Source organism: Dermacentor silvarum, chromosome 1 (assembly GCF_013339745.2).
Source record: "Dermacentor silvarum isolate Dsil-2018 chromosome 1, BIME_Dsil_1.4, whole genome shotgun sequence".
Classification (NCBI taxonomy): Eukaryota; Metazoa; Arthropoda; class Arachnida; order Ixodida; family Ixodidae; genus Dermacentor; species Dermacentor silvarum.
In genome coordinates, this window is record NC_051154.1 from 379866485 (window position 1) to 379878920 (window position 12436).

At 45.9% G+C, this 12436-nt stretch overlaps 1 protein-coding gene across 1 annotated transcript in view; it reads right to left on the reverse strand.

The window, feature by feature from the left end:
* The window catches only part of LOC119445925 (laminin subunit gamma-1-like), a 472050-nt gene that overhangs the window by 86757 nt on the left and 372857 nt on the right, over positions 1–12436 (reverse strand).

Here is a 12436-nt window from a genome sequence, read left to right on the forward strand (position 1 = left end):
TTATTGTTAGGCTCTTTTTGTACGCATCGTCGTTCACTTATAGAAACATGCTTTAAAAATATTTTTTTTTCGCAGCTAGCCCATGATATCTTTCTCATTTTGTATTAAAGGAAAAATGACACCAAACTTGATAATGCACTTCGTGGTCCTTTTCGATTTTTTATCCCCTATTGCGTCAAAGATTGAGGAAGCTCCTTGTCATTGGTCCCCAGAAACCATGAAATGAAGAGCGCAATTCCAGTTTTTCTTCCAAACACGTAGGTTTTCCAATGCAGCTCTTACGCAGTCTCGCTAAGAGGACTGCCAATATTAGCCGTCACAATGAGACACATTAAGAATGGGAGCTACAGCGTTGGACTACCAAGTTCCGTTGCATACGTTACAGGGGGCGAGAGAGAAACGAAATCTAAACGCAGACATGCCGTCCACGTACGTACTTGACAGTTCCCTTTGTTTTTCTTTGTTTGTGGTGATACCATGTAAAAACAACGAAAATAAAACACACACAGAACGCACATGCGGTCCGTTTCAAAACGACCATACGAAGCGCTACGAATGTCTCTTCCCTAATGCATTTCGAGAACCTCTCCAGATGCCGTTCCGCCGCCACAAACTGTTTTCCCCGACGACGTCCCTTCGCCGGAGTCTGTCGCCGTTCTCGCCAGCTCTGTCCTACCGCTTTCATCGTGAAGGTTGGCTCCTTCCTCTCCTCTCCTTCTCTCCCACTGGGGTCCCTCCTTTCACCGCTCCTCCCGCTGTTATACGGGGGCACCACCGCGTGCCTGTCCGATGAACTCAGGGCTCGAGCTTGATGCGCCGGAAGCAGCGGTCGGGCAGTGAGTCGCTGATGTCCTTCACGTTGGCCACGTCCCTCTTGAGCTGCTCGATCTGTGCCTCGCAGTCTTGCATCCAGCCCTGCTGCATCTGGCGCGCGGCGCGCAGCTCTTCGAGCCACTCGTCGAGCTTGGCCTTCTCCGCCTAGCGCTCAGTCTCCATCAGGCGTCCCTCCAGCTGGTCAAGCCAGTCTGGGTCTACGCTGTCCACATTTGCGGCGCAGAACGACGCAACACAGAGAGGGAAAAAACGCAAGCTGTGCGACCGATACAGGCGCTGTTGGGACAGCGTTGAAAACTCATCTGCAGAAGGGCGGACAGCTGGGATAGGTGGTGGTTCAATATTTGTGGCATTGATGGCCCAAACAAGAACATACATAGAAAACCCAAAACACAACAACCGCCTAATATATAGTTAAACTTGTCTGCGTATGTTTTTGTTTGCGCTTCAATACCACGAATACCAAACCAATGCCACAATACCACAATACCAAACGGGGATAGCGTATATTCTAGTTGACATTAAGCGGAAGAAATGGAGCTGGGCAGGCTATGTAATGCGTAGGATGGATAACCGGTGGACCATTAGGGTTACAGAATGGATTGGATACCAAGAGAAGGGAAGCGCAGTCGAGGTCGGCAGAAAACCAGATGGGATGATGAAGTTAGGAAATTTGCAGGCGCAAGTTGGAATACGCTAGCGCAAGACAGGGGTAATTGGAGATCGCAAGGAGAGGCTTTCGTCCTGCAGTGGACATAAAATATAGGCTGATGATGATGATGATGATGATGATGATGACCACAAATAGGGATCCCCCGTATAGCAATCTGCATCCTCTCGTCTTACTAGGGTGCCTCGATGCCAGCGCCGCCGTTCAGGGTGGTGTCATCCTTTGACCGCCCCCGCGCCGCCGCTTTCTCGCTGCGACGCCATATTGAATCACAGCGAGCGGTTGCGATTGCTTGGTGCCGGGGCTTAGTTCGAGACACAGTGCGCGCGGATGCTTCGCTGATGCTTCTACTTGCTGGACAGTGTTCAGCTGCATGAATGACAAGCTTGTCAAGTGCATCGAGTCGACATGACGGGCTGTTGTGTTCCCAAGTGCACCGGATCGACGCGTAAAGGGCTTCGTTGTTTACGCTTCCCCCGGGACCCAGAGCGAAGGAAGAGATGGGAAGCCCAAGTAAAGCGGTATCACTTGAAGGCAACGGATAGCTCCTACATTTGCGAGGTAAGGGTCAAGAAAGTTGAGACTATCGCACCGTGTTTTTCATTTAAATAAGAAAGTATTCTCTGATCCTCGCTCACGTACCTACGTTCGATCACGAACTAAGCTCTGCACCGTTGCTGTCTGAGTAGCCCATGGTTTGCGAGCGCGCGTCGCATAGGCTTTTGCCGCTTTGATCCGCGCAGTCTATGCGAGTAGTACTCTTATTTTAAGGACTGACGAAGATGCTTCGCCGCGAAATAGTCTTACATTAGCTACAAATCGTCATGTAAACCACCTATTTTACTTTATCACGGGAAGCACACATCGTGTGTCTCTTGTTTCTTTCTTTTTTTTTCTTAGTTTCTTTTTTCGCTACTGGTTATTTGGGAATAAAGAACGCAGTGCTTCTTCCGGGGAGAGCGGCTGTTGTGTACGTGGCAAGCGAAGCATTGTGATTTTTTCTGATTTCTCAGCAGATATCTTGCGGATCTCAGGTTGTTAGGTTATATAGCTGATATTTTAGACGAATATATTTGTAGCGTGGTGCTCCTAAGCCGATGGTCATTCGTGCTCATTCCCGATCGTAGTGGGTAGTGTGACGGTTTTTAAATGCCTGTGCACAGTATGCCCAGGTGTAGTAGAGTTAAGGAGCATCATGGGACCAAAATGTTTCTGCGCTTTCTGGCATGGTGTCTGTTGTAGCCTGTGCATTTTTTCGAAACGTGTGAAGAGAGGTAATACAGCCTTACTTCTGCGAAAATTTATTTTTAAGCACTGTAATGGGTTATCTGTATTTACAAGGCAACTTTTCATATCAATAATAACTTTTTTAGTTTTACTTGTACTTAAAAACACTTTGAAGAGGACCAATACGAGGGAAATCGACAGGATGGGCGCCGTCTGTTAAAGTCAACAGCCTTACATCATCATGGACTGTATTTTCGAAGTGAAAACATTGCGAATCTGTATTTGACTGTCTTAGTTTCATTTACGGTTTTTGTACGCGATATGTATGCAGTGTTGTATATTTTTTCAATGCAGTTATCAGTGTTCTAATGGTTATTTATAAAATTTTCTGTACTCGCCATCGATGTGTTTGGCTGATGCGACGTATTCGATGGTAGCTGATGTATTCTGGCTGGATATCTTGATTAATATTACCCGCGGTTGCGTTTTCTTGTTTCCATTCTGGTTTTCGATTTATATTGTGTGTAATAAGGTTGATGTACTCACTTGAAATCCCCCCCCCATGTAATGAATAAATTAAAAAAAACTCTCCCTATCCCGCATTGTGTGTGTCGAGCCTACCTTGCGAATTTTTTTTATCTAGTCTTTCAACACAACCTTAAGGCGCCACACAGTACATACAATTTTTCATGTACATATCTCTTTTATGATTGACTGTACTAGACATTACTACGTAAATGTATTTTGTGCATCGTTTGGTTTCTTGTGTGTACTACGCAAGATTGACACAGACAAGTTACGTTAAATGTTTCTCTACAGCACTAACTAAACCTTATTTTCACAACGCAGTTATTTTTACACCAGCTTAATCCTGTCAGCACACAGTTTTGTGGGCAAAAAAAGCAAAATTGCGCGTAGATATCGTCAAATAATTGCAACGAACGCGAAGAGCACGCGCAACGCAAGGGAAACTAACCGCCGTGCGCGAGTGGCTGGCTACGGTAAAGGAGGCGTGACGTGTAAACCAAAATACAACAGCGAAAAAGAAAAACTTCCACACACAGGGGGTCGCAAACCTTGTATACCTAGCATCGAAGCGCAAAAAAAAGTAGTGCGTATTTCAAACATGCACACGGCATAATAAATGTGATTGAATTAGGCAACTTGGGGCATGTTCCCGGCGCCATACATTTACGTCTCCGACCTTCGACGAGTTAACGGCTATTGGTTATAAAGATGTGCAGATGCGATACCGATAATAACATCCTCATCAACCCAAAGCACTTGGAAGCGCCCCGCGAGTAACACTATTTAAGAACGCAAGCGTAGCTGAGTCTGAGCTCGTGTGATTCAATATGGCGGCGCCAGCGGGGTTGTCTCCACTCTGAACGGCGGCGCTGGCATCGAGGCACCCTACGTCTTACCGCTTAAGACTTTTTGCAGGTGCAACCGCAGCTTGGTCGCGCCGTTGTAGGCTGGCGGCCTAATATGAATTCAGAGTGCAGGTGAAGGAGCGGAGAGAGGTTCAAAAACGTCACGTGACATCGCTGCGCCGCTTTTGAGAGCAGCACACAGCTGTGGCTGAGAGTTTTGATAGAGTGATTGGCTGGATGACCGAGTGGTTTGGTTTAACATCACAAAGTTACGCACGCACACACAGGATGGTGACGCATCATCCTGCATGCGTCTCACCATAGCAGTGAATCAGACGGTCCATTTAATCACCCGAGTGAGGGCACGCAAGCAAGGTATGAAGGAGAAGGAGCTACTCCAAATCATCCACTCCTTTGTCATCTCAAGGCTCACCTACGCCCTTCCCTACCTACATCTACTCCAAACTGAAAAAGCAAAACTGGACCGCCTCATTCGCAAAGTGTACAAATCTGCGCTGGGGCTCATCCGTACCACCCCTACCGAGCACCTCCTAAGCCTGGGGTTGCACAATACCGTGGAAGAACTTCTAGAAGCACACCGCATGGCGCACATTCACCGACTACAGGGAAGCAAGACAGGCCGTTGGATCCTGGACCGCATCGGGCACAGAGTGTCTCCAACGCACAACGATCCTGCCACCGTTCCCCCCAACATCAGAAAGAGGTTCATCATCAAGCCACTGCCAAAGAACATGCTGGCAGGTCATCACGACGGCAGGCGAAAAGCAAGAGCTCAAGCCCTGCACAAAACCCACGGGTCCAACTCCGAAGCAGCATACGTTGACGCTGCTCAATATTCCTTGCCACATAACACGTACGCAATTAGCGTAATTAGCCTCCCCAAGATAATCAACAACAACACCAACAACCAATTTACTCCCCGAGCAACATCAATACGGATGACCTGTTCTGTGCGTGCCCTCAAATCGGCGGAGGCAGAACAGGCGGCCATTGCCCTCGCTGCAGCAGCCGGATTTACAACCATAATCAGCGACTCAAAGACCACCATATCCAACTTTGCACGTGGAATCGTGGCCCCAGCCACACTATGACTACTGCCTCCCCTACTCTCCCCTAAACAACAAGATAGTGAAGAAGAACCCACCCCAATTGAATTGATATGGGTCCCGGCTCACGCAGGGAACCCGGGGAACGAGGCGGCCCACCAGTGTGCTCGAGGATTCGTCAGCCGAGCGTTGGGTCCCGTCTCCGACTCAGGCGACCTGGTCAGCGAGCCACTGACCACATACCACGAAATTGCCCAATACTACTGCCTCGCAAGACGGACAAAACCCCCACCTAATCCCAAGCTCACCAAGGGACAAGTCACCTGGCGCCGACTCCAAACGCACTCTTTTCCCAGCCCACAAATATACGCACACTTTTACCCTGACTTGACAGACCCACACTGCTCATTATGTGGGTCCATAGCCTCCTTAAATCATATTCTCTGGGACTGCAGACAAGATCTCCCCCCACCAGATCTCCTGGCCGCTCCCTCGCCTGAAGCGTGGGAAGCGATACTCATGAACCCGAACCTGGAGGTTCAACTTCGGGCCATCAAAAGAGCTGAGGAGGTGGCTGTAAGGCACCACCTGGTAGCCACCCATCACTAAGCAAATTAACAAAATAAAGTTGTTTCCTCCTCCTTCTCCTCCTGCATGTGGGATCGTGTTTCTTCATTTGTGTCTTGTTAGAGCTGTGCATTACAACCCCAACCACGATCAAGAACTAATTCGACTGCGCACAATCATTAATTGGATTGCGTAATTCGGCCTGCAATAAAGTAAACGTATAGGTGTTCCCATAAAGCACAATCTTTCCGTAAGACTTGGTCACTTATTTCGGTACTAGATTTTAGAAAATCATAGCAGCAGGAGCACGCGGGCGAACAGAAGGAAGAAGCTTGCTTGCTTGCTTGCTTGCCTTTAAAAGCATACGAGCTGTCGCGTGTCGTCTTCATTGCCGTCGCTGCCGAAGAGATGAAGAAGAAGAAGCTTCTAGGTTTTGCCGAGAAGACGCTTTAAGTGGGAACCTGCCGGTCAAATTGACAAAGCTTTTCACACTCAAGAACGGTTACCCGCCGTGGTTGCTCAGTGGCTATGGTGTTGGGCTGCTGAGCACGAGGTCGCGGGGTCGAATCCCGGGCAAGGCGGCCGCATTTTGATGGGGGCGAAATGCGAAAACAACCGTGTACTTTGATTTAGGTGCACGTTAAAGAACCCCAGGTAGTCCAAATTTCCGGAGTCCCCCACTACGGCGTTCCTCATCATCAGATCGGTTTTTTGGTACGTTACACCCCATAATTTAAGTTTTTAATATTTAAGAGTGGTTCTTGATTGCCCAGCGTCTCGGATCACGTTGGTTATCCTGACTGCATGGTCAACACAGGAGCGCTGGTCAAGTAGGCACCGCCCTTACACATGTGGAGAGCTTCGAGAATGCCACGTGCGGCTGCGTGCGGTCAAAAGCTTCTTTGCCTAAGTACCATCCGCAATTGGACACTCACCGTGGGGATGATCTCGTTATCACGCCGATCTTTATCATGAGTAGCCGTCGTTCTGGCAAGCGCCTCACGACAGCGATCGGCGCGGCGATGACCAATGCCGAACGGCTTTTACACTAAGGTTTTGTGAATAGGGACCCTGGGGCCCAGTTCACGAACCTTTCGTTCGTAACTGCTGTTTGCCATTGGGCGGCCTCTTCCGCTAATAATACGTCCAAGTTTACGATTGGCTCGCATCTGCTCTTACCAACAGTTATGGCGTAAGAAGGTTGTTGCGAATACGAGCCCTGAATGTAATTGTGTTTGTTCTCCTACAGCTGGCAAACATTTTATGAAGACGTGTGACTCATGTTCATTCAGTGCGCATAGCACACTTATTTCAAAGCGTAGTAAGTTGCTCTGGTCGGCTGTTGAGAGTCGTGCAATACCAGACACAGGACAGTAACGCAAAGAAAGCATAAACACTAATATACGATGCGCTCCAGCGAGAGCCTGGATGTTGTGTGGGGAAAAAGGAATGCCAGGGGCGCACTGCCTCTTTTTCCACTGCGTCTGCAAGCAACGTGCCTTGCACCCTCGCATACACAGTGGGCACGTGATGCACCATAAACGGTGCACAGACGGTTAACTATGCGACGAAATTGACGTCATTAAGAGGGGGCTGGGGCTCTTAATGAGGGTTGGGGCTGGGGCTGGGGCAGACCATACAAATATACGTCAGCTGATGTTAGAAAGGTCTCCGATAAGCATATCAGAGAAAAATAGTGGTCAAGCATAGAAAGAAAGTTCAGTAGATCATCATGATGCTTGCGTAAGCTACGAATGTTGCAGTAAAGGAAAGAGAATGCAGGTGATTTATCTTGCAACAAAGCTTCCACTTGGTGACAAGAAAACCTAACGGCAAAAAGACAAAACAGCAGCTGTGGGTAATTGCAAAATTACTTTCACGATTACTGAATGATCGCCAGATCAATCAGGCCATTAATGCGCTAGACGCGGCTGCAGTCTGATTTCCTAGCTTTAATCACACAGTTGTCAGTCCAAAGGTACTTCCAACCTTCACCTTTTTTGAGCTCAAGAGCCTGCGCAAAGAGTCGTTGGTTATCAGGAGTGAGGTGATCATTGATGAAAATTGGCTTGCTGTTACTCGGCGAAAAACCGACCGCTGACGTAGCAAAATAGGCGCGCTTAGCTCTTGAAAAAAATGTGCAATAACGTGTCCTTTTTAGCAGGAACACCATCCGTGACGTCAATGTCGGTTTCAATGATAGCACAGCCAATCCTATCACCAATGGCCTACAACACTGCGAAGCAATATACGCCCTTTATCTCGACATTATTAAGACGAGAGCACTGTTCCAGAGTTGAGAGATGCTTCGACAACAGTTCATTTTCATCCTTCAGTCATTTGGTCTCTTTAGTGGGAGAATCATTGTGATTTTGCATGGACTCGTATATAGCGTATGCTCATACTTTCTCTCATAGAAGAAATCTCTGTACGGAGGACTGCAGTACCTTTACCTATAGATCTGCCCACATGACGGCATTCTGAAACATTATACAACAGTTGGCTAATGGCAGCAGTGGTAGCGGCAACAGGCTTATAAATAATTACAGAAGGGTTGGCTACCAACCTGTACAAAGTACGATGAAGTACTTAGGCGCGCTGTCGTAGCCACACCATCTGCTCCCAAATGGAAGGCACGAAGTCCGGCGGCTCCTTAAGTACAATTGTCGCGCAGGCAGATGTCGCTTGAGTTGTTCCTAGTCGATGACGTCGGACGCGATAATGAGCGTTGTATCTTCCACGTGCGCCAGTCAGCAACTGTACAATTTGACTTGCGTAACCGGCTGCAACTTGCTCAATACGTGCTACATAAAAGTGTTTTCCGAGCATGAAAGAAGCCCGCGAATAGACGCAAAGTGCCTCGAGGGGCCAGTCGCGCGGCAATTTTGCGTGCATTCACGGGCTTCTTTCCCGATCGGAAAAACTTTTATGTAGCACGTATTCAGAAACAGAAAGCTGTGTCGGGGGTTTCTCATGTGTCTCTACAATTTTCTCATTGATACTTTCTTAATTGGAAGACTACTTCTCGAGTTAGATAATAAATAAAATTACCTAATTAAATCTCAACAACGAAACATGTACTGGCGGCTGCTCCACTGTACTGGAAATCGAGGGAAGCAATTGTTCTTTCTTTAAATGTTGGTGCATGATAGTTGTGACACCACGTATAAATTTTATTTATTTATTTAAACAATACTGCGGACAAGAAGTCCAAGCAGGGTGAGCAGGATACACAAGAATAATTACAAAGGAACAGGATGAAACAAGTTTCTAACAAGCTTTTCACAATGTGTTTGTCGTCATAAGGTGGACAAATTAGAAAACTTATTCAACTGCAATGCATTTATCTACAAGCGAAAAAATACACTTCTTTAACGTCAATTACATTACAGGCAGTGGCGTAGCCAAAAATATGTTCGGGGAGGGGGGGCTCACGTTACAGCACGGCCTCCTCCTTGTAGAATTTTTCGAGGGTTCAGATACATGAATAATAAATGCACTGCCATTGCCCATGCCATTGTACATTAAGTGCTGCGAACGAATTACTGAACGCTACGCACTGTCAAGTAAAATATGTGTTTTTTCCATAAAATAATACATTCCTATGTCCCAAAATTGTGACAGAAATAACTGATATTGATGCATCCACGTTTTCTTTTGTCTATTTAATAAGTAAAGAAGATATCACATAAACTTTACAACTATATCAGTTCGAAAGCAGCAAAGTAGAGCATGCAGCTGATATGAAAAACGTAAAGGCCATGAAATAAACAAGTTGAGGACAAATATTTTAATGAATCTTTGTCATTCAAGAACCTTGTTTACATTTTTGCACATAAGCAACGGCCAGGGATAACCTCAACTACGCTGTCCTTCGTTGCAATAGATAGCGCAGGGAGCAGCTGTTACCGGTAGTGTATTGTAATTACACCGAGATTATAGTCGCAACAGTGAGTAGATATAAAACGCGTGAGTTCTGCAAAATATACATTAGGAATGGGAAGATAGAATGAAATATACAAATGCGAAGGTACAACTTGATAAAGGACAAAAAAGTGTCGCTGGAAAGAAAGTTCACTGCTTGTATACACAAAACCTTTCAACAAGATATTTAAATATTCGTATAATTCTCCAATAAATCTACATATTTAAGCAAACGTCACTGTATTTAATGCGTCAAACAAGACAAATAAACATGTTGCGCAGTCACAGATAGCAAACTTTACGCCTAGAAAGACAGAAGATCCAGGCAAGAACAAAACTATAATCGCATAAATCGTGATATGTACATGGACCATGCTTCGGTCGGGATGTGGGTAGAATAATAGAGGAATAATGCAGAAATCACTACGAAAATGTGTAATTTAACTTCCATCAGAGCGGCAACAAATATTCTGCACCTGAAATTAGATAAGGGTATACTTTCGGTTTAAAAAAGAAGTAAAAGCAGGTAGCTCAAAAGGAGAAAAAGGCCAAACGAAAGCCAAAGATGATGCGGCAAGTTGAACTACCTAATATCCGAGTGTGTTTGTTGGGAAACGCCGCGTGGGCCGGGCTTTCAATGAGCAAGGTCGGTCAAAATTGGTTATTGATGTCGTCGAAGTTTTCGTATTCACATGATAATTTTGATCATGATGCTAACTGTTAGAATAAGCGGCGAGCTAATGAACCGTCATACGTTTTCATAATTACGAGTTTATGGACCTGAACGAACGGAGTTTTTTACTTGCATTGATTTTTGCTGCTTCGCTATCTGAAGGAAAAACTTCACTCGGTGGGAAGTTTAGCGAAACGGTCAATCAATTCGAACACATTGATGGTGACATCTCTGTGGGCGTATAGAAGCGCCAGCCAAACCATGCGTTCCTCAGACATCGTAGAGCGCTAGTAGCTTTTTAGTAATGTCATGTGAAAAAATATTCTCTCTGCGCTGGCAATGGTCACTGGACGGGTGAATAGAATCTGAAGCAGTTTGTACACATTTACATAGATCCTGCAATCGCAATGAGAGAGGGCATCTATTCCGGTGCTAAAACCTAAAAACACTCCCTCGATGTCGTTGGCATACTTGTTTAGGTAGCTTGGTCAAACAGTATGCTGTTCAATTCCAGCAATATCCGTCGTTTGGTCAGCAGGTATGGAGAAGCAGCCTGCAGCGTTTACTTTTGCATCAAGACCTTCTTTGATGATTTCAACACAAATTTCTATAATTTGGTTTTGTACATCTGGGCTTAAATACTAGGCATTACTTTGGACAACTTTCCAAATGGTGCTTCAGATATGTATCTCCACAATCAGATTGCATGCGCTGAAAATACCGGTATTTTGAGTGGGGGCCTTGCTTAGATCCACAGGACCCCTGTTCCTATGGCTGCGGAGAGCCGGACCTTGTCACCCGCAAAAAATAACTGCCTCTATAATAAGCCATTTACTTTCTTCTGTTTTCCAACCCGAGCAATTCCGGAGATCGCATTTAGTTCACAGCTTTTACACCACGTAGCGTACGGACCTTTAAGATTCGAAATTCGCGCGATGACGCACGAAGTGTATTGGACGATAACAGAATACACGTTTTAACAATAAAAAATTAAAAAAAAAGAACCGCTGACATCGTCGAGCATGGACGAGCGCGAATCAGGAATGGCTGATCTGATAACCGCCGCGCGTATAAGACGAGCGGCCAGCTAGTCAACTGTGAATCAGCAGTTTTGCTGCTATTGATAGGCGTTTAGAGGCTCAGCCCTGCTTCGAGAAAGTGGATGCATAATCTTGAAAGAGCGGCCTCCGCCAAGCCTCCCTTCCGTCCATCTTTTCCTCGTCCAACTTTTTGTCCGATCGAATCAAAAAAGCAAAAATGCCCTTTTTTCGCTTCATCTCTCGAAAGCTGATTGTAAAATAATAATGTAAGCTTGCGAAATGGTGGCGATAGGCGCATGTTTCAGGATATGCAGTCGCATGATTGACGCCCTTAATCTCGGTTGGCCTCAGTTTACGAGTCCATTTGCGCATTTGCGTGCAGATGCCTGGTCGAGTTATGTTCACTGCCACGGAATTTCCTTTTTTTTTGAAGAAGGCGAAAGCCTTAGGTGCATGGCTATATTTTCGGTGCACTTGGCGGTGACCTTGGCGAAACCGCGCCGTAACGAAAATGGCCGACGCCGCAAGGAGTAAAATCACGTCAACAAATGCTCGGATTGACGTCAGTTTTCTCAGGGAGGTTCCTGTGAACAAAGCAAATTAGTGGCTCTGTAAAGAAAATTTGGTACATTTCAGCCGAACACCTTTTCTAAGCTCTTGGTAAGCGACGGGTGTAAATGCAGAAAATCATCTGTAACTGGTCAGTGTTCAAAGACCTGCTTCACTGCACAATGGCATAGCCAGAAATTTTGTTTGGAGAGGGGGGGCTCACGTTGCAGCGCGGCCTCCTCCTTATAGAATTTGTCCAGGCATCAAATACATCAATAATAACTGCATTGCCATTGCCAATGTAATTGTATATTAGAGGCTGCCAACAAACTACCGAATGCCACCCACTGTCAAGTAAAATATGTATTTTTTCATAAAAGAATATATTCGCATGTCCCAAAAATTGTGGCAGAAATAACTGATATCAATGCTTCCGCGTTTTAGTTTTGTCTATTTAACAAGTAATGAAAATATCACACGAACTTTAGAACTATATCAGTTCCAAACCAGCA